Source organism: Anomaloglossus baeobatrachus, chromosome 3 (assembly GCF_048569485.1).
Source record: "Anomaloglossus baeobatrachus isolate aAnoBae1 chromosome 3, aAnoBae1.hap1, whole genome shotgun sequence".
NCBI lineage: Eukaryota > Metazoa > Chordata > Amphibia > Anura > Aromobatidae > Anomaloglossus > Anomaloglossus baeobatrachus.
Window position 1 is genome coordinate 562,905,642 of NC_134355.1, and position 25,421 is coordinate 562,931,062.

At 48.4% G+C, this 25,421-nt stretch overlaps 1 protein-coding gene across 4 annotated transcripts in view; it reads right to left on the reverse strand.

The window, feature by feature from the left end:
* The window catches only part of NGEF (neuronal guanine nucleotide exchange factor), a 453,640-nt gene that overhangs the window by 59,587 nt on the left and 368,632 nt on the right, over window positions 1-25,421 (reverse strand). The gene's annotated exons all lie outside the window — the stretch shown is intronic.

Consider the following 25,421-nt stretch of genomic DNA (forward strand, 5'->3'; position numbering starts at 1 on the left):
CAAGCATATTAATGGAAAGTTGAGTGGAAGGAAAAAGTGAGGTAGAAAAAGGTGCACAAGCAACCGGGATAACTACAGGCTTGAAAGGATTGTTAAGAAAAGACCATTCAAAAATTTGGGGGAATTCACAAGCAGTAGACTGCTGCTGGAGTCAGTGCTTCAAGTGCCACGACACACAGACATATCCAGGACATGGGTTACAAGTGTTGCATTTCTTGTGTCAAGTAACTCATGACCAATAGACAATGCCAGAAGGTCTTACCTGGGCCAAGGAGAAAAAGAACTGGACTGTTGCTCAGTGGTCAAAGGTGTTGTTTTTTGCATTTCATTTGGAAATCAAGGTCCCAGAGTCTGGAGGAAGAGTGGAGGCCACTATCCAAGCTGCTTAAGGTCTAGTGTGAAGTCTCCACAATCAGTGATTGTTTGGGGAGCCATATCATCTGCTGGTGTAAGTCCACTGTGTTCTATCAAGACCAAAGTCAGCGCAACTGTCTACCAGGAAATTTTTAGAATACTTCATGCTTCCCTTTGCCAACAAGCTTTTGGAGGTGGAAATTTCATTTTCCAGCAGAACGTGGCATCTGTCCATAGAGAATCTATGGAGTATTGCCAAGAGGAAGATGAGAGACACCAGACACAACAATGCAGACGAGCTGAAGGCTGCTATCAAAGCAACCTGGGCTACCATAACACTTCAGCAGTGCCACAGGCTGATCGCCTCCATGCCACGCCGCATTGATGCAGAAATTCATGCCAAAGGAGCCTAGATCAAGTAGAGTGCATTTACTGTACAGACTTTTCAGTAGGCGCCAACATTTCTGAGCTAAAAATCATTTTTTCAGTCTGTCTTATATAATATTCTAATTTTCTGAGATAACGACTTTTGGGTTTTCATTGGCTGTAAGCCATAATCATCAACATTAACAGAAATAAACACGTGACATAGATCACTCCATATAATAAATGTTTCCCTTTTTATATTGAATTACTGAAATAAATTAACTTTTTGATAATATTATAATTTATTGATATGCACAAATGCAGAATCATTATCATTTTCCATTGCACATATTTCGGCAGTTTTCCTGCAGGCATGTCAGAGACAGTTTTGCAGGAAATCTGAACATTCAATGATGCATCTAGTTAATTTCTATGTATCCATTTTCCTAAAATAAATGAGATGGACATTCTTGGTAATTATGCCGGCAGAAATGCCCTTCACTGTCTATACAGGGACTACGTGTGGAAATATGGTCACAGACATTGTGCCGCAATATAAATAGCATTTGTCAACATTTTTATTTCCCCAGAGATAATTTGCCCCTAGGTGTTGCAGACTATTACTGAAATTGTCATTCACCTGATGATAGGAAATCAGAGAGATGAACTGGTTGTGTGAATTGCTGAATATCTGCGTTTTTAGCATTATTATTATTATGGAGGCAGAGGCGCTGCTTGTCCTTACTGAGAATTGAGCTGTTTAATCTGTCAGAACTGTATCCTTGGGGAACAAATAAGCTGTGAATGTAACGGTAAGCAGACACTGATTAAACATCGGCATCTTAACGATGCTCCTGAGCACTACAAGTCATAATAATGTTATGCTAAATGCTCCATGGCGTCCTCAGTCGCTGGACACTCATTGGCGTCTGACAGTCCTCATCAAGTCTCTATAGCCTGATGCTTATCCCATGCACAAACACGGTCTGATACGATTAAGGCTGGGTTTACTGTTGCAAATTTATACAAATTCATGGCAAAGCCTTTTTTTGTGCCAATTCTTCAAAAACACAAGAAAAATGGACTGTAGCTGAAACATTTGTATTTCTCCTCACACTGGCATGCCAGACGCAGCATGTCACTCTCCACAAGGAGAAAACGAGCCCTTAGATCCCAGTATTAGCCTCTCACCTAGCCAAGTTAGATGTTTGCATGATGAGGGGCAATACCCCGAAACAAAATTGAGATTCTGGTTTGCCTTATATGCAAAGTCATATGACAAGGCTCATTAAAGGGCTGATATTGACTTTTCGGATTCCTACTTCCAATAGGTGGTGCTAGAGTTCAGGTCCTCTTCCTCTCTAAAGAGGCAGTTTGCATAATTAATTTCTGAGAGGAGCATGCAAGGCGTTTAAGTCTCCTCATACTGGCATGTCACTCTCCACAAGGAGAAAACTTACCCTTTATAACCCAGTCCAATGAATTCTATGGGCTTTACACCTCTTGGCCATGACAGAAATTAAACTTCCAATATCATCTATTGGACCAGTGCTGTACAGGGAGCAGGTGTAAAACTGGCCAACATTACCAGTCCATTAACCAAGAGAAACTATTTTACCTAAAAAATCATTTTTATTCACATATATGCCACAAACAAGGTACACATATAAAATTAATTAAAAAATGATAAGAAGGAAAGGTGGGAAACAATACACCCTACTCCTCACCCTTCCTGTCATACAGGGGTCGACGTCCTACGGTTTACTGACGCCCCTGTTCCTCGTCGACTGAAGTCCTATAACAATCCTCCACTCACACTAGGAAAGTACCGTGTGCCCTAATTTAAAGTGGGTAAGGTGAAACACCCAAGGTCAGACCCACATAGATAGTGTGTGACATTAATTTAGTCCAGATAGTAATTTACTGTCAGTAAATGTCATAAATTATCTATGGGGGAGTTATTTACTCAGTTGACTATCAAGCAAAAAATAATTAAAAGGGTAACCTTTATTCACAAAATGGGTTAAAAACACATCAAAAAAATGGAACCGCCCAGGTGACGGATGAAATATAAACACATGGGGGTACAACACCAGTGGTAACTAATGGCACCACCATATACCACACAAATTTATAAACAATATATCAGTTTTATATCTATGCATGTTTATCAGTGAATAACATAGCCAAAAAAGGATACAAGTGTATCATACATAGAAGGTAATATAGAAAAGGTAAAGAGGCTATGTAGTAAGAACTTATAAAACATGCATCATAACATCATATTACCAGGTGGAACAAGTGGTATCAGTGTAGCAACCCCCACCAACACTGACGCGCGTTTCGCAGCTCGTGTGCTTCGTCGTGCAAAGTTTCGTATTAGTTTTGTGGCATTGGTGTCACATCAGTTGACTATCAGTCAAGAGTTTCAGATCATAAAAACTGCTGTTGCATATGTCCAGGATGCACCCTACGCGTTTCGCCCTCTTATCAAATCAATAGGGCTCATCAGGGGTATAGAACATAGATCCTTGACAATTAAATCACAGCTTCAACCGGTGATAATGAGTTGAACCAGAACAATTTTATATACTGTTAATAATTTGTCCTCCGAAGGTACAGACCAGGATAATGCATCTGGACGATGCATCTGGATGATGCACACCCGCACTGGATACACATCGCTACCCAGGTGACATTGCTTGTTCAAAAATCCTTGTTGCCTTCCTCCAGAGACTGATGATTCACACCAGGGGGTGGGCCAGGTGGTTGGCTCCGCCCACCAAGGAGTTCACAGCTCTGGAGGTGGGAAGTACCAGGCAGTTTAGTCAGGGAGGAGAAAGTGGAAGGAGTGGAGGAGTAGCCCAGACAGGGCTAAAGTAAACAGCTAAGTGAAAGTGAAGAAAGAAAAGTAGTAAAGGAGGACAGCAAGAGTGGTGACAGAACAGAAGGAGTGTGCAAAAGCCTGAGGTAGTCCAGCTGTGTGCAGGACAGGTCAGCAAGGTCAGCAACGGTGGTGACTGTCTGGAGGGGACCGTTTGGAAGTTCCTGGAAGGACCCCGTAGGCTGTGTGCCCGGCGGTCTGGAGCAGTGTTCCGAAGGACAGTCAGCACCAGGGCAGGGGCCTCTCGGACCCCGGCAAGGCTTGGAGTCGCCAGAATTTGCCGAATCCGTCAGTGAAGGGGACGTAGATCCCCCAACAACCAAGTCCCGATTGAAGGCAACAGCCCAGCCAGTGTAAGAGAGACACCGCCACCGCCAAGGCACCAGTTTCTTAGGGCCAGCGCCTGCGGGCAAAGAGTAGAGCTCCTCCGGTCCAGCTTGAAGCCGGGGAGCGGGTTACCGGTGGGGACCCATCGCAACCAACAAGTACACAAAGGTGCTAGGAAAAGGGACATCACCGTCACCTACCGGGAGAGCAAGTGCAGCCGTCCATGGGACCGTCTTACCAGCCGTTTGGTTTACCGTAAAAATTGTGTCAACGTCTCAGGCTGAGTGAGTACCACAGTGCCGCAAGGCACAGCGCTGCCCCCGTGTCCCTGCGCCCACCAGGCCCTGCACCTCCCAAGCCATCACCGGGCCCTGGGATCACCAACCCCTACCCACGGAGGGGCAACACAACACCTGGCTGCTCCGCATCACCATCCCCGGGATCCCCGTATTGAGCAGCGGTGGTGAAATCACCACAACCGTGGGTGGCGTCACGGACAATAAACAATCCCCCACCCAACAAACCCCTTTCACTCACGGGCGAGGAGTGCCGCTCGAGAAACCCCCGGGATCCGGCCCACCGCTCGAGCCACCACTGAGCAGCAACCGCCGGACCCGAGCAGAAGGGGTGAGCGTAGTGTGCTGACACCCTCCTCCCGTGACATACTCACTGCGGTAGACTTGGTGCTGGATTAGGTGAAATAAGCAGACACTCACACAGATGGTAAACCAAAGTCTCTAGACACCGCAGTTTCTGCAGGGGGGGGTGCCCGTCCAGGTCCCGCTCCCACCGGTGTCACTTGGTAAGTCCGGAGCCCTGCCTCCATGCACAAATTGATTGACTGTTGTGGCCCTCGGCTTGAAGCTTTCAGGGCCCCTCTACCCGTGTGTATAGCAGCTGTGCTCTTGATGGCTGGCACTTGGAAATTTAGTGGGTTGTGTGCTTTGGAGAACCCTATCCCCCGCGTTGTGCTGATGCCTTCAATCTCTGAGCTCTTGGGGAAAGTTCATAAAGAGACTATCCTCCACAGGTTAATTATCAAGGTGCCTGAAGCTCTTCCCTGATCTAAGGTCCTGTACCCTGCCGTGCTCGGTACCGGTAAGGTAATTGGGCTTTCTGGTGCCAACAGTCCTCCTAGACTGCGTCCGTCACACTCCTGTCCAGTGTTCCTGATACCGGTCCCCGACCCCTGTGGTCCCGGACCACCGTCTGTGACCCAACCTGTCGCCTCCCTGGGAGCTACAACTCCCCAGCTCCTCACTGTTTGAGGGCTAACACTCTACTCCTTGTTTCCTCTCCTACCAGTCTGCCTAACCCCTAGGTGGGCAGCCGTGCTCCAACTTGACCAACCCACTTGTGTGTCTGTACAGGTCATGGTGTGAGGTGTGGTTGGGATTTGTAGTGTGGATGTTAGTGACACCGTTGTTGGGAACCTGCAACCATGGGGGGTAGGCCCTGCACCCTGGGTGACAGGATGCAGTTCCCTGTAGCACCCTGATGTATTCAGGGGCGCTAAATATGAACACACATTTTTCACTGTGAGGATGGCATTCATGGGATGATGAGCTGGCTGTGTTGGTTTGGCGCCAGACATAGCATTTCTATTGGTAGCCAAAAAGTTCAATTTTGTCCTCATCTGACCACAGCACTTTCCTCTATACATTTAGGGAGTCTGCCACATGTCTTTTGGTAAAATAAAAACAAGCCTTCCAATTATTGGCTGTAAGTAAAGGCTTGTTTTGGCCATTCTTCTTTAAAGTCCAGCTCTACAGAGTGCATGGTTTACTTTGGTCATGTGGACAGAGAATACAGTCTCTGCTTGGGAACTTTGCAGCTCCTTCAGGGTTACTTTTGGGCTCTCTGCTGCCTCTCTGATTAATACCTTCCTTGCTCGGGATGAGAGTTTTGGCGGCGGTCCTCTCATGACAGGTTTGTTGGGGTGCTATAGTCTTTCAATTTGATAATTTATTTGATGGTACTTCGGGGAATCATCAGAGATTGGGGTATTTTTTTTAGAACCCAACCTTGACTTTCACTTTTCAACAACTTTGTCTCTGACTTGTTTAGAGATCTCCTTGGTCTTCATGGTGTTGTTTGGTTAGCGGTGTATTTTGCCCAATGTTGGCAAAAGGGGTGAATGCAAATGCACATGGCAATTTTTATTTAGTTTATCCCATAATTTTAATTTTTCCCTATATTTTTCTCACTTCACTTCCCCAACTTAGACTACTTAGTGCTGATGAATCACACACTAATTGGATTACAATACATTCACAGGTCTGTCTGTCCATATAATATACTGTATATTATATATATATATACACACACACACACACATACAGTACAGACCAAAGGTTTGGACACACCTTCTCATCTCTAGAACAACTGTAAAGAGGAGACTTTGTGCAGCAGGCCTTCATGGTAAAATAGCTGCTAGGAAACCACTACTAAGGACAGGCAACAAGCAGAAGAGACTTGTTTGGGCTAAAGAACACAAGGAGTGGACATTAGACTAGTGGAAATCTGTGCTTTGGTCTGAGGAGTCCAAATTTGAGATCTTTGGATCCAACCACCGTGTCTTTGTAGAAAAGGTGAACGGATGGACTCTACATGGCTGGTTCCCACCGTGAAGCATGGAGGAGGAGGTGTAATGGTGTGGGGGTGCTTTGCTGCTGATACTGTTGGGTACTTATTCAAAATTGAAGGCATATAGAACCAGCATGCCTACCACAGCATCTTGCAGCGGCGTGCTATTCCATCTGGTTTGCGTTTAGTTGGACCATCATTTATTTTTCAACAGGACAATGACCCCAAACATACCTCCAGGCTGTGTAAGGGCTATTTGACTAAGAAGGAGAGTGATGGGGTGCTACGCCAGATGACCTGGTCTCCACAGTCACCAGACCTCAACCCAATCGAGATGGTTTGGGGTGAGCTGGACCGCAGAGTGAAGGCAAAAGGGCCAACAAGTGCTAAGCATCTCTGGGAACTCCTTCAAGGCTGTTGGAAAACCATTTCCGGTGACTAGCTCATCAAGAGAATGCCAAAAGTGTGCAAAGCAGTAATCAAAGCAACAGGTGGCTACTTTGAAGAACCTAGAATATAAGACATATTTTCAGTTGTTTCACACTTTAAGTATTTAATTCCACATGTTTTAATTCATAGTTTTGATGCCTTCAATATGAATCTACAATTTTCAGAGACCTGAAAATAAAGAAAACGCTTTGAATGAGAAGGTGTGTCCAAACTTTTAGTCTGTACTGTATAATATATATATATATATATATATATATACACACACATATATACACATACTAGCTGTACTACCCGGCTTCGCCCGGGTTAATAACTGCTGTTAACAAAGTAGAATGTATTAACAAAAATGTATTCTGCACACAAAAACCACAAAACAAATAGAAATGTAATTATTAAAATGCAAAAACTAAGCTAATAGAAGCATTTCACAACATATATTTCAACACCACAGATATTCCACACAGATTTAACATCCTATGACCTCACACATACTGAGAATGTCCTTTGTTGCCTATATTAACCAATCAGAGCTCAGATTAATTAACTGTAGCAAAATAGAAGCTAAGCTGTGATTGGTTGCTATTGGCAGCCTGATAAATCTCCAGGCAACAGAAAGCCCTCCCCCCTCACAGTATATATTAGCTCACACATACACATATAGACAGGTCATGTGACTGACAGCTGCCGTATTTCCTATGTGGTACATTTGTTGTTCTTGTAGTTTGGCTGCTTATTAATCAGATTTTTATTTTTGAAGGATACCACCAGACTTGTGTGTGTTTAGGGCGATTATGTGGTGAGGTTGGTGTATGTGTGGTGAGATGTGTGCTGAGGGTGGTATATGTGTTCAAGCACGTGGTAGTGTGTGGCGCATTGTGTGTGTGTGTTCATATCCCCGAGTGTGGTGAGTATCCCATGTCGGGGCCCCACCTTAGCAACTGTACGGTATATACTCTTTGGCGCCATCGCTCTCATTCTTTAAGTCTCCCTTGTTCACATCTGGCAGCTGTCAATTTGCCCCCAACACTTTTCGTTTCACTTTTTCCCCATAATATAGATAGGGGCAAAATTGATTGGTAAATTGGAACGCGCGAGGTTTAAATTTCGCCTCACAACATAGCACCCGGCGCTGCCCGGGATAGTAACTGTCTCTCTGTTTCTCTCCCATTCTCTGTCTGTCTCCCCCTCTGTATATATCTCTCTGTCTCTCTCTCTCTCTTTGTCTGTCTCTTTCCCTGTCTGTCTCTTTCTCCGTCTGTCTCAGTCTCTTTCCCTGTCTGTCTATCACTTTCCCTGTCTGTCACTTTCCCTGTCTGTCACTTTCCCTGTCTGTCACTTTCCCTCTTTTTCCCTGTCAGTCTGTCTCTTTGTCTGTGTCTGTCTCTTTGTGTCTGTCTCTTACCCTGTCTATGTCTGTTTCTTACCCTGTCTGTGTCTGTCTCTTTCCCTGGCTGCATTGTGACACGCCAACATTCCATATAAGGGCGTGGCTGCGCATTCTTCTGAAGTTCTGACTGCACTGTGGCTCCCAGCTCCATTCGCTTTAATGGAGGCAGGTTTTTTGGCAAATTAACTGTAAAGAGCGGGGTTAAAATTTCCCCTCAAAACATAGCCTATGACGCTCTCGGGGGCCAGAAGTGTGAGTGTGCAAAATTTTGTGGCTGTAGCTGCGACGGTGCGGATGCCAATCCCGGACATACACACACACACACATACACACACACATTCAGCTTTATATATTAGATATATATACATACATATACATACATATGTATATACTGAATATAATATATATAAAAGCTGTAGTACCCGCCATTGCCCGGGATAGTAACTGTCTTTCTCCCAGTTTCTGTCTGTCTGTCTCTGTGTGTCTGTCTCTCTCTCTCTCTATCTCTGTGTCTGTCTGTCTGTCTCTGTGTCTGTCTGCATCTGTGTCTGCCTGTCTGTCTCTATCTCTGTGTGTGTCTGTCTGTACCTGTGTCTGTCTGTCTCTATCTCTCTGTTTGTCTGTATCTGTGTCTGTCTGTCTGTATCTCTGTGTCTGTCTGTATCTGTATCTCTGTGTCTGTATCTCTGTGTCTGTCTGTATCTCTGTGTCTGTATCTCTGTGTCTGTCTGAGTCTTTCCAGGTCTGTCTCTTTTCCCCGTCTGTCTCTTTTCCCCGTCTGTCTCTTTTCCCCGTCTGTCTCTTTAACCCGTCTGTCTCTTTAACCCGTCTGTCTCTTTAACCCGTCTGTCTCTTTAACCCGTCTGTCTCTTTAACCCGTCTGTCTCTTTTCCCCGTCTGTCTCTTTTCCCCGTCTGTCTGTTATATATACATACATATGTAGTTCCTTTTTTAAAGGAAATCTGTCAGCAAGTTTTTGCAATATATTCTGGGAGCAGCATAATATAGGGCAAGAAATCCCGATTCCAAAGATGTATCACTTTTTAAGCGGTGTGCTGTGGTTTAATTACAATAAGTGCTTTATCAACAGGAGACAGGACTAGGTCTCACATGCATGGCAGTCAGGCTAATCTGTGTAACCCCAATGCACAGTGTATAGAGGAACCTTCCAGGCAGAGGCGTGGATGTGGGTTATACTTAACCCAGTAGTCTTAGCTCTTATACATCTATTTTAGAAAAAAACAGGGATTCTATCAAAAGTGTACCAAGTGGCGCAGTAAGTGATACATCCCTGGAATCAGCCTTTCTTGACCTATATTATTTTGCTCCCAGATTATATAGCAAAAACCTGCTGACAGATTCCCTTTGGGGAACATGAAATAAAATGCTAATAGATCTCTCTGATAGCCCAATCAAACAAAGATTTGAGTATGCTGAAATTCAACATCTCCAATAATTCTTTCCACCAACATTCATTATTTTCAACTTTTTAAAAGATTTACAACTTACGGTACTGTCACACATAACGAGATCGCTAGCGAGATCGCTGCTGAGTCACCGTTTGGTGACGCAGTAGCGATCCCGTTAGCGATCTCGTTATGTGTGACATCTACCAGCGATCAGGCCCCTGCTGTGAGATCTCTAGTCGTTGCAGAATGGTCCAGGCCATTTTCTTCAAAGGTGATGTCCTGCTGAGCAGGACCCATCGCTGTGTTTGACACTGTGTGACAGGGTCACAGTGACTGCTGAGATCGTTATACAGGTGGCTACTGCGACCTGTATTGTTCCTGCATCGCTGGTAAGATCTGACTGTGTGACATCTCACCTGCGACCTCCCAGTGACTTACCTGCGATCCTTATCAGGTCACATCGTTTTCGGGTTCGCTGGTAAGTCGTTGTGTGTGACTGGGCCTTTATCCTGAGACACATAATACTATTAGTGAAGTGGAAAATGCTGTAAGTGTACCGCCCCGGGGCTCGGCCGACTGCCGAGCCGCTCAGGTCCCTGCTCGTCGGTGGGTGGCTCGAGCTCCTCCCAGACCCAGGAGTTATGTCGCTCTGAAGGGAAGCTGGCGCTACGTGTAGGGATTTCGGTGGTGAAGGTTCACGGCCGAGGCCGTGGAGTTTAGGGGTGTAGGTTCGTGACGCCACCCACGGGTTGTGGTGAATGTGGACACCACCGCTGCCGTTAACTAGGCTCCCAGGGACAGTGTTATGCAGCCTGGTGTTGACCCCTCCGTGGGCAGGGGGTGATGGTTCCGGGGCCCGGTGGTTGTGAGGTGCAGGCAAGATGGTGTGGTGCAGTGCGCGGCCCGAGGGCACTGTTGTACCCACTATGACAGATACACCAGAGTCTCTGGTAACCAAAAAGGATGGTGGTCGGTGCCCGCAGCCGGCTGCACTTTTCCCCTTGCTCAGGTTGGTGGTTCCCGCCTTTCTCCTGCAGCTCTGTGGTAGAACTCGACTGCCTATGCTTCAACAATGGTAGTCCGCTCCCCGGCTTTATGTGTGTCGGGGAACCAGTTTGCCCACAGGCGCTGGCCCGTGGGATCTCTCTGCCTGTGCGGTGGCTTTCTATCCCCCTCGGTGGGCTGTTGCCGTCTTTCGGGTCTTGGGACGGGAAAGGACCTAAGGTCCAGACCTCAATCAGTGAATTCAACGTGGTCCAGTGGCTTCTGGATCTCGTTCTGGTACTCCGGTTTCCAGTTGGCTCCCCGGTTCGGTACCGGCGGGACACTACCCTGTCCCGGTCCCTTACGGTTCCACCAGCCGTCTTCCCGGCTCCTGCAGGTGGCAACCACAGTCTGCCTCCTGGTCACAGGGTATCTGGGCTCCTACCCAGATCCCTGACAGACGTTGACACAGTGCTCCTACTCTCCTCCACTCCCTAACTCATCCGTTTGTGTTTTTCCCGCCTCAGGCTATCCGAACTCCTCGGAGGGCATGGCCAACTGCGTGGCTCCGCCCCGGGTGTGAACGTCAAGACCTGAGAGGGGTGACTCAGGGTTTTTAGGTTGGCTGGTTACACCTTTTTAGGGGCTGGTGTTTGTGCAGGGGGTCTACCTGTGAGTACCTGGCTAGTCCAGGGCGTCACACAAGTATATGAACTACAACTATAATACATCTTAAAGGGGTTTTCCATCTGTTATTACAGTTACCAGTGAGAAGACATTCCTTTAAAAGACAATAAACAAGCCATACTTACCGGAGTTAGACCCTAGCTATAGCATGGTCATTTCTACAGTCTCCAGTAGACCGAAAGTAATGAAGACAGGACCGCCAGTGACCTGACTGCTGAGGCCACTGATTGACTGCATAATTAGGTGACTGGTGGTCAGAACAATAATAATAATATTTATTCATTTATATAGCGCCATTAATTCCACAGCACTTTACATACATCAGAAACACTGTCCCCATTGGGGCTTACAATCTAAATTCCTATCATTTTCTTTTTGGAGTGTGGCAGGAAAAACTGGGGGAAACCCACAAAGACACGGGGAGAACATACAAACTCCTTGCAGATGTTGTCCTGGGTGGGATTTGAACAGACTGCAGTGCTAACCACTGAGCCACCGTGCCGCTCATTGGATGTCATTATTACTGATCCAGTGGATACTGGCAGCACTGGAAAGAGGGTTGGTTTCCGGTGATAAATATTCTTCTATTTCGATGAGTTCTCATTGGTAACTTTAAAGCACCACTCCACTCAGTTTTTTTTTATTTCACCACTGGGATGGTGCTTTAAATCTAAGGGGCACTTTGCACACTACGACATCGCAAGCCGATGCTTGCGATGCCGAGCACGAGAGTCCCCGCCCCCGTCGCAGCTGCGATATCATGGTGATAGCTGGCGGCGTAGCGAACATTATCGCTACGGCAGCTTCACAAGCACTCACCTGCTCTGCGACGTCCCTCTGGCCGGCGAACTGCCTCCTTATTAAGGGGGCGGGTCGTGCGGCGTCATAGTGACGTCACACGGCAGGCGGCCAATAGAACCGGAGGGGCGGAGCTGAGCGGGACGTAAACATCCCGCCCACCTCCTTCCTTCCGCATAGCCGTCGTGAGACGCAGGCAGTAGATGTTCCTCACTCCTGCGGCTTCACACACAGCGATGTGTGATACCGCTGGAACGAGGAACAACATCGTAACATCGGTCCTTCTGAAATTATGGAAATGACCGACACTACACCGATGATACGATTTGGACGTTTTTGCGCTCCTAATTCGTATCAAAAAGGATTTACACACTACGATATAGACTGCGACGCCAGATGTGCGTGACTTTCGATTTGACCCCAGCGACATCGCAGCTGCGATGTCGTAGTGTGCAAAGTGCCCCTTAGTCCCTTGCCCAGGTCTTATACTTACCTGCCGCTGTCTTCATCTGGTATCCGCACCACTATGGTCGGTCTTCTCCAGGTTGTGGCTTGCCGACTGCTCCAGTGTTTCATGGAGAGTGCCTTTGGTCACAACTCAATACTAGTCTATGACAGCCTCGTTCTTGCGTTCATAGACTTGTATTGAGAGTTTGTGACGTAGCATCTGACTTTCAACAAGTCACTGGAGGGTAAGTATAATATTAGCCAAAGACCTTAGGTTAAAAGCAGCGCTCCAGCACTGAAAGTAAACAAAACGCCGAAGTGGTGCTTTAATAACTGAACAAAAAACCCTGGAAAGTTATATTCTGAATATCTTATGAATATCTTCCTAATCGCCCCTTGGTTTTCAGTTTGGACTAAATTGTAGAAAATAAGCACCAAATTTATAAAACACATGAGACATTTGCTACACCAGAGAAATGTACACAAGATGCGTTTGTGATATATTTTCTCCAAAAACATGCAACAAAAAAGGCATTGGGAAAGCGTTGTGTGAATACAGCCTACCGTGCACATTTGTTAAGGCTTTAGTAGAGTGCAGGACATGCACCATTCACACAGCGCATCGTGTTATAGAAAGCAGCCATGTTTCCAGTGCAGCCAGAGTAACACACATTTCTGGGGCTGATACGGATCAGCCATTCAGATGATCTGATCTTCAGAACTATCCCTCAATGTTACTATCAAAATTGCAGCGAATAATCAATCTTGCTTAGTAATATATGTAGTCATGGAAACCATGAGCAGGCAATGGTTGTTGCCATGGTTACAGATATTTTAAAGAATTCTGTATTTTTTTTAGACTTATGGCACAGAGACTCATTTTAGATTTGGTGCAAGCATGTCATGGTATTGCTATTATATGAGCACTGTATAGGATGGTTATGTATTATATGGTGGTATTGTATAGGAGATAGGAGATGTAGGGACTATATTGATTGAGATGTGTTATAACAGCATGACTTTTTCCATTCTTATGGGGGAATTATGGGCCATTATACTGTGTATAGAAGGTTATGGGGACCACTATACTGTGTAAAGGGAGCTATGGGGGCATTATACTGTGTATAGAGGGCTTTGAGGGCATTATACTGTGTGAGGACTACTGTGGGGGCCATCATAGAGTTTGTGGAAAATTTTAGTGTGTATAGGGGAGCTATGGAGACACCATACTGGGTATAGGGTGCTATGTGTGCATTATGATATTTATAGGGGGACTTTGGGGGCATTATACTGTGTGAGGAATATGTGAGTGACAGTCATACAATGTGGGGCACTATACAGTGTAGGGGCATTATATTGTGTATTACGGTATTTGGGGAGTATTATGTGCAAGGACTGTGTGAGACGTGTTATAACAATATGACTGTTTTCTTTCTTATGGGGGAGGTTATGGAGTATTATACTGTGTATTGGAGGTTATGGGGACACTATACTATGTAAAGGGAGCTATGGGGGCATTATACTGTGTATAGAGGGTTTTGGGGGCATTTTACTGTGTGAGGACTACTGTGGGGGCCATGATATAATTTGCGCAAAATTGTACTGCATATAGGTGAGCTTTGGGGCATCATGCTGCGTATAGGGTGCTACGTGGGCATAATGATATGTACTGGGAGACTTTGTGAGCATTATACTGTGTGAGGAAAAAGTGAGTGGCTATAATGCAATGTGGAGCACTATATAGTGTGGGGACATTATATAGTGTATAAGAGGTTTTGGGGGGCATTATGCTGTGTGAGGACTAGTGTTGCATTTTTTGTGTACTATACTGTTTATAGGGGTCTTTGGGGACAATATACTGTGTAGAAGAGGGCTTTGGGGGCATTAAACTGTGTGAATATTACTGTAGGGGCCATTAAATTGTGTGGAGAACATTGAACTATGTATAGAGGAGGTATGGGGCATCATAATGTGTATAGGGCTCTATGGGGGCATTATGCTATGGGTAGGGGGAGCTTTAGGGGCATTATACTGTTTGAAGACTGGTGTGACTGGCTTTGATACAGTGTGGAAGGCAATATACTGTGCAAAGGAAACTCTGGCAGCACCATATAGTGTGGGGGCATTATACTGTGTATTCGTTGGCTTTGCGGACATTGTACTGTGTGAGGACTTCTGTTGGGACATTTTGCTATGTATTGGAAGCTGTGAGAAAATCATATTGTGTAAAGGGGGGCAGTGTGGGCCATTATATTGTGTCTAGAAGAGCAGTAAGGACATCATACTGTGTACAGAGAAGCTGTGGAGTCACCATACTGTTCATAGGGTAACTTTATGGGCCTTATGCTGTGCAGAGTGGAGCTGTAGGGACCAGCACACTGTATATAGGGAGCTGTAAGAACCAGCATGCTTTGCATAGGACATCTATGGGGCCCTCCTACTGTGCATAGGGGAGTTATAGGGGGCATCACATTGGGCATAGGGGAGCTGTAATGGATATACTACTACTGTATGTATATGGGAGCTGTGGGCACATTATACTGTGCATAGAGAAGCATGGGGGATCTGAGGGGACATTATTAAATGTAAGTGGACACTTGAGAAGCATTTTTGTTATAGTAGCACTCAGAATATTGTATCTGTGAAAGGGAAACACAGGGGTCATTATTACTTTATAGGGGATAAAATATGGGCAATGTTTCTAGATCACTTGGATTTGGCATTAATATTTTCTATGCAGCAATTAGACCAATTAGGGGTACAAAGGGCACAGTGGTGGGTATTATTTTTGGAATATTAAGAGAAACACTGTAACAATGCCACATAGTAGGTACAGTTATAGGGACAAATACAGCAGCGGCAGCTGACGGGTGACAGTAGGATGAGGAGTTTGCCAAGTAAGGAATAGATGGAACGGTGCTGAAAATATCAGAAATCAAATATTTTGTGTGTTGTAAAAACTGCACACAAGTTGTGGGTGTAAGAAGTTGTCATGGTGGCCTGGGCCAGATGGAAAAGATGAGAAAAGTGAACAATTCCATCAGGAAGAAACTCAGCTGTAAGTCATCTATAACTGTACTGCAATCTCTTAATATGCTCTGCAGAACTGGCTATGACTTAATGGTCATCGCATGGTGGTAATATCGGTTGCTACAGGGTTTCACAGAATGGCCGTAAGGATCTTAATTAGGCATATAACGTTTTGGCTTCAGTTTACTTACAGGAGACCTGACGACAAGTTCCCTTTTCAAGTTGATCTGTTACCAGTTTAACAATACAAGAAATACATATATTATTACATACAGTATATCTGTTGCCCATGCTTGCTTGGCTATATTCTGATAATAAAAAAAGCATTTAATGAGATACCATTTATAGAAAGGAAGAGCTCATAAGCCAAGTGTACCCAATCTCTGCCCACCCAGCCTGACTGACAGCTGCAGCTTATACTGAGAAGAGTGAAATCTCAGCAGCAGCAGAGAGGAGGGACTCTGAGGAGGTATCAATCCAGCAAGGTGGTAAGAGATGGAGCTTCCCCTTTCGAAAAGGATTATACACCCATTCTGTCATGGATTTTCACAGTAAGTACACCAGCATTATAATGTCTAAGAAATCTATTAATTAATGTTTGTGTAGCGCCCCACGGGGCAGGTGGTTAACCTACTCGTTGCCGGGCCGTTTGGGGTCAGGTCAGGCGATGTCACGGCGTGGCCTTGCCGGATTCCGTTGCCCTGAGGAGTACAGTAAATAGCGGTATGCGGCCAGGAGTAGCTGCAGCTGCAGGATTCCTCGTCAGGGCAGGTGTTTAGGCAGCTGGGATGGTTTTGCTCCCCACAGACAGAGCGGGCCCCGGGTGGATGAAGAGGGAAGGTAATGGCGGTTGGCACTTAAGCGCTGGGCGGCGCCGCCAGTAAGGACAAGTCAACACAGTCTCTGCGGGTTCAGGGTGTAGTTTACTCACAACTTCAGCTGCCAGCCCGGTCACACTGGTCACTGCCATGATGGGCTCAGGTCGATCCCGGATCCGTGGGAAGTCAGAACCGGTGCTGTAGTCTGTGGGCCCTTCCTCACTGCGCTTTTTAGTGCGGGTCCCTTGACTTGAAGCACTTAGAGTTCCTTCCATACTAGGTAGAGTACTGTTCCCTATGCCAGTAGCATGGATCCCCTTGAGTCTGACCATGATAGAGGCCCCGGAATCATAGGCGCCACTTGGCTCTGGAAACTTGTGTGGTCATCTCCGTACGGCAGAATCTGATGATGCAGTGTGGAATTGCACCACCCCATGGTGCTGCACCCTGAACAGCGCTGGTCCCGGGGGAACAGACACGGTATCCTTTACAACGACCGTTAAACTCCTATGTCCCACAGGAGATACCGGGAAAGACGTCCGCTCACTGTCACTTCTGCTGGAGAACTCTCTAAATTACTGTGTGTGACTCCTAACTCCCCTTGGTGGCTGCTCCTCCCCTAGTGGGTTGGGGCCCCTATTGTGATGGTGTGTCGCCCTGGGCAAGCCAGGGGACACAGGTCACACACCACCACACCCCACACTCCAGGTAGGCACATCACAGCTAACCACAAATCCTTGTTGCCTTCCTCCAGAGGTTGGTGATGCACACCAGGGGGTGGGCCAGGCGGTTGGCTCCGCCCACCAAGGAGCTCACAACTCTGGAGGCAGGAAGAAACTAGGCAGATGAGTCCAGGGAGGAGGAAGTGGAAGGAGTGAAGTCGAGCCCAGGCAGGGCAAGAGTAAAGAGGAGAGTTCAGTTTAGGAGTTAAGTGAAAGTGAAAGTGGAAAAGGAGGAAAAGCAAGTAAAGTGACAGAAGAGAAAGAAAGCCTGAGAGCCCAGCTTTGTGTAGGGCCAGAACAGCAAGGTCAGCGACGTCGGTGACTGTCCGGAGGGGGACCGTTTGGAAGTTCCTGGAAGGACCCCGTTGGCTGTGTGCCCGGTGGTCTGGAGCAGTGTTCCGAAGGACGGTCAGCACCAGGGCAGGGGCCTCTCGGACCCCGGCAAGGCTAGGAGTCGCCAAATTTGCCAAATCCGTCAGTGACGGGGACGCAGATCCCCCAACAACCAAGTCCCGATTGACGGCAACAGCCCGACCATTACCGGGGAGACACCGCCACCGCCAGGGCACAAGTTTCCCCAGGGCCAGCGCCTGCGGGCAAAGTGTAGAGCTCCTCCGGCCCAGATTGCAGTCGGGGAGCGGGTAACCGGAGGGAATCCACCGCTACCATCAGTCAACATAGGTGCAAGGAAGAGAGACATCACCGTCACCTACCGGGAGTGCAGGTGCAGCCGTCTGTGGGACCGTCCTACCAGCCGTTGGTTTACCGTACAAACTGTGTCCGTGTGTCAGGCTGAGTGAGTACCATAGTGCCGCAAGGCACAGCGCTGCCCCCGCGTCCCTGCGCCCTCCAGGCCCTACACTTCACATCTCATCACCGGGCCCCGGGATCACCAACCCCTACCCACGGAGGGGCAACCCAACACCTGGCTGCTCCGCAACACCATCCCCGGGACCCCCACACTGAGCAGCGGTGGTGCAATCACCACAACCGTGGGTGGCGTCACGAACTATAACAATCCCCACACCCAACAAACACCCCCTTTCACTCACGGGCGAGGAGTGTCGCTCGAGAAACCCCGGGATCCGGCCCACCGCTCGAGCCACCAGGAGCAGCTGCCGGACCCGAGCAGAAGGGGTGAGCGCGGTGTGCTGACACCCTCCTCCCCGCCCGCGACAACTTGGCGTCACGAACAGGATCTTACCGCTCTGCCGTCAGGTAGAGGTGCGCCTTGTTACCGCCGGAGGCATCCGGCAGAAAAATTTCAGAAGCCGCCATCTTTGGCGCGAAAAGTTCCCGCTCGAGCGTCTTCTCGAGCAGTAGAAGCGCGAAGGCCAAAACTCCGCCCCGAGAAAGGAGGGGCCGGAAAGAGCTAAGGGGGACGCGATGGCGGCTGAACGCATGTAGCTGCGGCTATAAGAGCAGGGACGCCAGGACTCTGCAAAGATACCCAGTTCCTGGAAGGCACGAGTGCCAAGATGTACCACCCAGCTCCCAACGAAGAAGCCCCTGCGCCCGGCACGGCGACGTGGTTGAGGGACCGGACCGTCCCGCTGAGTAACCGTCTGCAGGCCCAGATGCAACTCCTCCTGGAGGAGTGGGAGACCGACATGGCGGACGTGGTGGCTGCTATGTGGAGACGCGAGGCGGAAGAGGATTTGGAGGAGCGGGTAAGCGACCCACGCCCCTGTATTCCTGAAGGATCGGCCGTTGGAGCTGAGGGGCCCGGCCGGCTTCCGCTCACCCTGCCTCTCTCCCCGCTACCCGTGATAGTTGCTGCCGCCCCACCATTAGGCCCGCTACCTGCCCAATCGGTAGCGATACCCTGCCCAGCCGCTCCGGCGGATCAGCCGGCTGCAGACGTCCAGGACGGCCCTGAAGTGCCCCAAGGGGAACCGCTAGAACCGCGGCCCCTTAACAGCGTGGTGCCAGACGTCCCAATAGAGACTGTGCCAGACCCTGAGCCCGGGACCGTGGCCTGGATGAAGGCCCGGGTAATACAATTCCACCAGCGTCAGCAGGATCAGATCTTCCGGATGCTGGAGCAGTGGACCAACGAGGTGGAGGAGCTGATTACAACTGCCCCGAGGTACGGAGGGGAAATGGATGTAGCAGAACCGACTGGTGACCCACGTCCCTATGTCCTACCTGGACCGGCCGCTGCGGCTGAGGGGCCCGGCATAATTTCGGCTTATACATCATCCTTACCGTTATCTATGGAGCGCCTCCGTGTAAGCTCGCCTAATCTGCTGCCCCGTGCTACCGTAGAAGGGTCTGAGGTGTTGGATACTGGGGGCCAGGAGGCTGCGGCAGCTGGCGGCAACCCGCCTGACGCAGGACTAAGAGATGACGACTCCTGCCCCAGCTCCAGGTCCGCTGTTGCGGCTGAAGGAGCAATTGAGCGCTCCCGCTATGTGGGGGACCCTGTGGTTTATCATACCCCGCGTACCGGTGGAAATGGGTACCGGGTACCCCTGTCACAGCAGGCATGTCAGTGCCTGTTTGGTGTGCTGGTGGCAGAGGATGGGTTCGCCTTAGCAGAGGAGCCGGAGTAGGGCAGCGGATGCCCATTGCACCGTCCCCGTTGGGACCATCACAGAGTGTTGCTGTTTGTTTGAAAAAGTTTGAAAGTTTGAAATGATAAGAAGAAAATGATTATACCGAGTTTTTCACCTGATTTGCTTTGTTGATTTGAACCGGCAGGAGCCGGCACCGTTGTCCCCGTGGGGACCGTTTAAGTTTTGCATGGGAACTATCCATGGACAAGCCCGTGAACTTGCAGGGCACCCACAAACGTTAAGTGGCTTGTAAATATGTTGGTTACTGTTACCGTTTCCGCACTACCGCCTCCGGAGAGGCAGGTTGGAGGGAGGGCCCTGAGCAGAGCAGGCCAGGGCCCAGCCACCAAAGGAACCGGTGGCCACCCTCTGGAGGGCAAGGACAGATCCCGCTCGGGTAACTTGTGCTGGACTGTGGGTCAAGGGGTGCTGCCTGGGCTTTAGGGGCAGCATCAGGGCCAGGTTGCTTGGGTTAGAGAGAGCGGAAACCGTAACCGTAAACCGTTGCAACGTTTAAGTAAATGTGCCTCCCGTTTTGGGAAGAGTTTCGATTAAAAATGTATTAATGTTTTCTTAACCCTGTTATCCCCTTTTTACAGAAAAATAAAACCGGTGTAGGACGGCAGCCCGCGGACGGTCTGCATTTTGCTAAGGGGGAATGTGTCGCCCTGGGCAAGCCAGGGGACGCAGGTCACACACCACCACACCCCACACTCCAGGTAGGAACATCACAGCTAACCACAAATCCTTGTTGCCTTCCTCCAGAGGTTGGTGATGCACACCAGGGGGTGGGCCAGGCGGTTGGCTCCGCCCACCAAGGAGCTCACAACTCTGGAGGCAGGAAGAAACCAGGCAGATGAGTCCAGGGAGGAGGAAGTGGAAGGAGTGAAGTCGAGCCCAGGCAGGGCAAGAGTAAAGAGGAGAGTTCAGTTTAGGAGTTAAGTGAAAGTGAAAGTGGAAAAGGAGGAAAAGCAAGTAAAGTGACAGAAGAGAAAGAAAGCCTGAGAGCCCAGCTTTGTGTAGGGCCAGAACAGCAAGGTCAGCGACGGCGGTGACTGTCCGGAGGGGGACCGTTTGGAAGTTCCTGGAAGGACCCCGTTGGCTGTGTGCCCGGTGGTCTGGAGCAGTGTTCCGAAGGACGGTCAGCACCAGGGCAGGGGCCTCTCGGACCCCGGCAAGGCTAGGAGTCGCCAAATTTGCCAAATCCGTCAGTGACGGGGACGCAGATCCCCCAACAACCAAGTCCCGATTGACGGCAACAGCCCGACCATTACCGGGGAGACACCGCCACCGCCAGGGCACAAGTTTCCCCAGGGCCAGCGCCTGCGGGCAAAGTGTAGAGCTCCTCCGGCCCAGATTGCAGTCGGGGAGCGGGTAACCGGAGGGAATCCACCGCTACCATCAGTCAACATAGGTGCAAGGAAGAGAGACATCACTGTCACCTACCGGGAGTGCAGGTGCAGCCGTCTGTGGGACCGTCCTACCAGCCGTTGGTTTACCGTACAAACTGTGTCCGTGTGTCAGGCTGAGTGAGTACCATAGTGCCGCAAGGCACAGCGCTGCCCCCACGTCCCTGCGCCCTCCAGGCCCTACACTTCACATCTCATCACCGGGCCCCGGGATCACCAACCCCTACCCACGGAGGGGCAACCCAACACCTGGCTGCTCCGCAACACCATCCCCGGGACCCCCACACTGAGCAGCGGTGGTGCAATCACCACAACCGTGGGTGGCGTCACGAACTATAACAATCCCCACACCCAACAAACACCCCCTTTCACTCACGGGCGAGGAGTGTCGCTCGAGAAACCCCGGGATCCGGCCCACCGCTCGAGCCACCAGGAGCAGCTGCCGGACCCGAGCAGAAGGGGTGAGCGCGGTGTGCTGACACCCTCCTCCGCGCCCGCGACAATGGTATCCTGTAAATGCCACACTGTTGGCAACCCCTTTTGCATTTGTACCCGACCCTAGCCCAGTCCCCAGTGGGGAAGGAGCAACCCATGTGTGTATGTGGTTGTGGATGATAAAACCGGCACTGACCTCCTATGGATCCATGATCAGCACCACACCCTAAGTGGAGTGCAGTACCCTGTGGCGACCTGAGCCTCAGGGGCGCCACATATGCAGTTTGTATTGTACAATCTGGTAATAGATCAACTTTAAAGGGGTTGTCCACTACTTTTACATTGATGGCCTATCCTTAAGATAAGTCATCAATGTTTGATCGGTCAGGGTCCGACTCTCCGCACCTCCACTGATCAGCTGGTCTAGGTCCCGGCGGTGGCAGAAGGCAGCCAGAAATGCTCATTTTTGGAGCTGCTCTGTCTTCGGCTAGTGGCTGCGGCCGGGTACTGCCCATCCTCCTCCTATTGATCAGAATGGGAAGTGAATGTACAATACCCGGCCACAGCCGCTATCAGAAGATGGAGTAGCTGCAAAACTGAGCATTTCCGGCTGCCTACTGCTGCCGCCGGGACCAAGAACAGCTGATCGGTGGGGGGTGCTGAGTGTCAGACCAGGCTGATCAGACATTGATGAGCTATCCTAAGGGGCACTTTGCCCACTACGACATCGCGATGCGATGTCGGTGGGGTCATGTCGAAAGTGACGCACTTCCGGCGTCGCTCTCGACATCGTAGTGTGTAAAGCCTTTTTGATACGATTAACGAGCGCAAAATCGTCATAATCATATCATCGGTGTAGCGTCGGTCATTTCCATAATTTGGAAATGACCGATGTTACGATGTTGTTCCTCGTTCCTGCGGCAGCCCACATCGCTGTGTGTGAAGCCGCAGGAGTGAGGAACATCTCCTACCTGCGTCCTGCGGCTCATGCCAGCTATGCGGAAGGAAGGAGGTGGACGGGATGTTTACGTCCCGCTCATCTCCGCCCCTCCGCTTCTATTGGCCGCCTGCCGTGTGACGTCGCTATGACGCCGCACAACCCGCCCCCTTAATAAGGAGGCGGGTCGCCGGCCAGAGCGACGTCGCAGGGCAGGTGAGCGCATGTGAAGCTGGCGTAGCGATAATGTTCGCTGCGCCAGCTATCACCATGATATCGCAGCTGCGACGGGGGCGGGGACTATCGCGCTCGGCATCGCAAGCATCGGCTTGCAATGTCGTAGTGTGCAAAGTGGCCCTAAGGATAGGCCATCAATGTAAAAATAGTGGACAACCTCTTTTATATCTGAGATATGTTACATAATAGTTTATTCCCTTCTATCTTATAAAAGTGATTTAAGTGAAGCCAAGATCAATAAATATTTTCCCTTTCAGTTCGACCTCCCGGACCCAGAAGATTGGAGGGCTGAGAGTCTATGTAATCATTCTTGACACCAGCGTTCCTCAGTTTTACATGTTTATGCTTCTTGCAGAAGAGCATACTGCACAGAAGTTGTTCTCAAGTCTGTTTACAAGGAACAACGCTCCATTTATTCAGCACCAATCTCTTCAAATTGGAGACTCTAAAAAGAGGTGTCTGAGAGCGCGACGTGCCTTGAATCCATTCTGGGGATGAAATCTGACTTGAGAGGATTCTGCTGTGGTTTGTAAATGACTATGCGGCAATAATGTGACCACATGTATTACACAGGGAGATTATTCATCATCAGTAGACACTAGTGGTATAACCCTGCTCCTGTGTAACGTTTGCTACTTCCGGATGATGCATTTCAAGTTTTATGAAAGGGAAATGACAAACATCAACGACTTGTAAGTCCATGTCAGGAGGAAATCAATTTGAAGGATACTTGATCAAATAGCATTATAACATTTTGACTGTAAGGCTAATAATTAGCTAATTGTGCAATTACTTATGTCCTAGCACAATATTATATAACCAAATATTATTGAACTGCTATTACTATCTGTTTTGGCTGAGAAACAGCTCATTTCAGGGTCATTACATTACAGGTCTTATGTAGGAAATTTAGGTAGGGTTAATGACTAATAGCTCTACTTTGAGGTTGGTTTCCACAAAAGATCATCGTTCTTGCCAGCATATTGCCCTGTGTGGAGAGAACCTGTGCTGCCGAAAACAATAGCAGTCTGTCACGTTGTGATTGTAGGAAAGTGAGGAAACCTCACGCTAGGGGTCCCTAGATTATCCCTAACCTCCGGGTTACCCCTAATGGTGGAGATGCCTAAGTCCCATGCCTGGCTAAGCTCCTCACTAGAGCTGATTTTATCCCCACCTCCAACCATGGAAGGAAGGGGGAAGGGACAGGAGAGCTGGAAACTCAGAAAACGACAGACAGGGGAAAAAAAAAAATCTGACATACTGCAAACACACAGGAACCAACAAGGGTTAATTCCACAACCACAAGTACTACAACCACCAGTTAGTCTGGATCCCAATACCTCACCAGACCAGCTAAGATAAACTATAGCTGGCACTAATGGAAGTGTCCAGCCAGCATATATAGGAGAGAGCAGATGTGATTGGCTCTACCACAACATGTGATCAAAGATGACTCACAAGCAGACCAGCAGAGAATAACTCTTGCTAGCCTGCCTATAAACTACCAATCTGTTGGTTGATACCCGAGTCTGCCTGCGGTGATAAGACCTCAGACATATTATCAGGCAGAGTGTCAGAATCAGTAGTCTAAACAGATCTCAATGACGCCATGACAATCAGCAAAGTTAGTAAAAACCTCTGTGTGACACAGTCTATGTATAATAAACGATCTATTACTGATTGTTCAATACACATCTGAATTTTATTTATTATATAATTTTACTCAGTTATATAGCACCATTAATTTCACAGCACTTTACAGCAATCACTGTCCCCATTGGGGCTCACAATCTAAATTCCCTACCAGTATATCTTTGGAGAGTGGTAGGAAACTGGAAGAAAACCACAAACATGGGGATAACATACAAAACTCCTTGCAAATTTTTATTCTTGGTGGGATTGTAACCCCAGCACTGCAAGATCTTGCTGTGTAAACATGCTAGTAAATAAGTGCCGATCAGTAAATATTTAACAATAGGCGGTCATTTAATTAAAACTGTCAAAAAAATCAAGTAATGCAAACCCAACTTTAAGGTTAGATTATTGTGAGTGAACGTTTCTTGGAACACTCATTTCACAATAATGATTACTGGCAGCTCCTGCAGCGATGGGACAGGATCAGACTCTCATCCGATCGCTGCAGGAGCTGCCAGTAATCAGCACAGACGTGAGTCTTTATTTTTTTTTTTTTTTGCACTGATGCTTCAGCTGATTGTATAATCGGCTTTTATACAATCAGCTGATGTGTGATATGATTCACGTCCTTTCACCTGACACATCATCTGATCGCTTTGCCTTCCAGCAAACCGATCAGATGATATTGGATCCGGATTGGACGGCGCGGGACCCTTGACCCAGGATTACTGTGGAGGGGGGTTCTTTATTTCAATAAAGATGGAGTCACTAATTGTGTTGTGTTTTATTTCTAATAAAAATATTTTTCTGTGTTGTGGTTTTTTTTTATCATTACTAGAAATTCATGGTGGCCATGTCTAATATTGGCGTGACACCATGAATTTTGGCCTTAGGGCCAGCTGATAATATACAGCTAGCCCTAACTCCCCCTAACTCCTTTATTACCCAGCGAGCCACAGTC